The sequence below is a fragment of the Amphimedon queenslandica genome, unplaced genomic scaffold, assembly GCF_000090795.2.
Source record: "Amphimedon queenslandica unplaced genomic scaffold, v1.1 AMPQUscaffold_6805_Cont21240, whole genome shotgun sequence".
Classification (NCBI taxonomy): Eukaryota; Metazoa; Porifera; class Demospongiae; order Haplosclerida; family Niphatidae; genus Amphimedon; species Amphimedon queenslandica.
In genome coordinates this window covers 1-1,946 of record NW_003552907.1, presented here as the reverse complement: position 1 = coordinate 1,946, position 1,946 = coordinate 1, and the positions used below count along the sequence as shown (strand labels likewise).

Sequence of the window (1,946 nt, the reverse complement as noted above, 5' to 3'; positions counted from 1 at the left end):
TGAGGATGGTGCTTGGCATCCCTCCACTCACAACCAGGATCCCAATGAGGCAGCCCAGGGCATAAAGGAAGTGAATGATAGCTCCCAGGAGTAGAAGAAAAGAGAATGCTCGAGTCTGGCGAACCCTGCTATGAGCCCTTGGGCTAAGAGCCTGAAACTTAATAGTGCCACTAGCTGAACCCAATTGAAAGAGGCCAGCACTACGAGCTTCATTATACTGCACTTCCACATTGCCCACCTGCAATCCAGCAGTATCTACTGTATTCAGGTAGATATAGCGACCTTCAACGACTTTTATTTTAACTTCCAAAAGTGTATTAATCCGATTGATAGTTTGGAGATTAGGCAGCACAGGATGCTTGATGACAATGGGTATGACTTTGCAAGCAATATTGACATACTGAGAGAAGAGCAGGATCCACAGTATATCAATGACAATAAAAACACTGGCAGCAATAACATGAAGGAATGAGATGAGTCCAACAAAACAATAAAGGAGGAACATTTTCACAAACCCTTTCATGTACCAGTAACGACGCAGGCTCAGTCCCTGGGTATTCTTAATGATGAAATTAGTTTGATGGAAGCAACCACCCGATATAGACTGATTTTTGCCAAACTCTTTCACTTCCACCTCCGTATGCTGAACATGTCCAGCTCCCACAGCGGAGCGTTGACCTCGACTAACAGATACTTGGTTGGACATATTGTATCCTTTCTCTTCCTCTCTTTGTTTGCTTTGTCTGTGTCTCCTTATATTTGTATACATATATAATGGCCAAGATACGACGCTACGAAAACCGCAGCCAAGAATATCATGCAATCATGGGAAGATTTCCAAGAAATTGAGGGATGGGTAACACTGTATCCAAACAATTCCAAGAAATGGTTAGAAAAGTTATTCTAGCTTAACAAAGTGTATCACTTTATATTCCTCAATGCTATGTTAGTAATACATTTGACATGTACAATTGCAATAGATTGTATAATTAAATCCAAGAAATTAATGGTAATAAATATCAAGATGGCATGAACCCATTACCAGCTGAAAAGTAAAAGACAAAAAAGACAGAGTCTCTTCATTAATTAATAGTTACAGTGAAATCAGTAGAAATGACAACCCCTGGCCTTCCAATGGTCAATACCTTAGCATTATCGTTATATGAGAATCTTAATTCTTCAGTATTACCGCCTGTGGGTTAGAGAGAGATGCTCATACATTATAAATATCTTTATTCAACTAACCTGTCTCCATTGCAACTGAACTAAAGTCTATTCACTTTCACCTGACCTATTGATTTTTTGTTATAACTTTTGATAAACATGGAATTTAGAAATTTTGTTTGCACCATTAGAATCGCTAGGTCCTTCCCAGCCTTTAGATAAAAAGATCGGGTCAAAATGATAAGGCCTTAGCCTTTTTTGGATGTCCCTGTATAAACTCAATGACATACCTTTGACCGCAACTATGCAGCTAGAACAGCTAGATTAAATTCAGCTGCTACTTATCTGCATCCCTTCCGCGCAACAAAAACAATTCCAAAACCACAAATACGTAAAGAATGCGGATGTGACGTAGTTATTTATTAATTGAAAAAAGCCAGGGGTCAGGTGAAAGTGAATAGACTTTAGGTTTCTTCCCGTAGCCAATGATGACTAGGCGCTCCACCCACGCCTTTGTAACAAGCTGACCGCTACCATTACCAGCTCTGTACCGTAATGAAATTAATAACTATTTAATAACTGATGGGAGGGGCTTACTTGCTACTTATACATTGCCATTGAAGTTAAAATCTCTCAATAAAAATTTTCCGCTTTGATAATCAAAAGAATGTCCATCATCAACAAATAACTGTCCTTTGGCTTTTTCCTGAAAAAATATTAATAAGCCACACCCATTAATTAATATAAACCACACCCATTAATTAAATACCTGTGCATCCAGT

General features: G+C 38.7%; 2 long non-coding RNA genes across 2 annotated transcripts; both read right to left on the bottom strand.

The window, feature by feature from the left end:
* Window positions 1-966: 966 nt before the first annotated feature.
* Window positions 967-1,314, bottom strand: LOC109591932 (uncharacterized). The gene is made up of 2 exons (XR_002190077.1): window positions 1,246-1,314; window positions 967-1,192 (listed from the first exon to the last, which is right to left on the bottom strand). It is a non-coding gene; the product is annotated as an uncharacterized LOC109591932 (long non-coding RNA).
* A 295-nt stretch (window positions 1,315-1,609) lies between these two features.
* On the bottom strand, window positions 1,610-1,946 carry LOC109591933 (uncharacterized). The gene is made up of 3 exons (XR_002190078.1): window positions 1,934-1,946; window positions 1,762-1,870; window positions 1,610-1,709 (listed from the first exon to the last, which is right to left on the bottom strand). It is a non-coding gene; the product is annotated as an uncharacterized LOC109591933 (long non-coding RNA).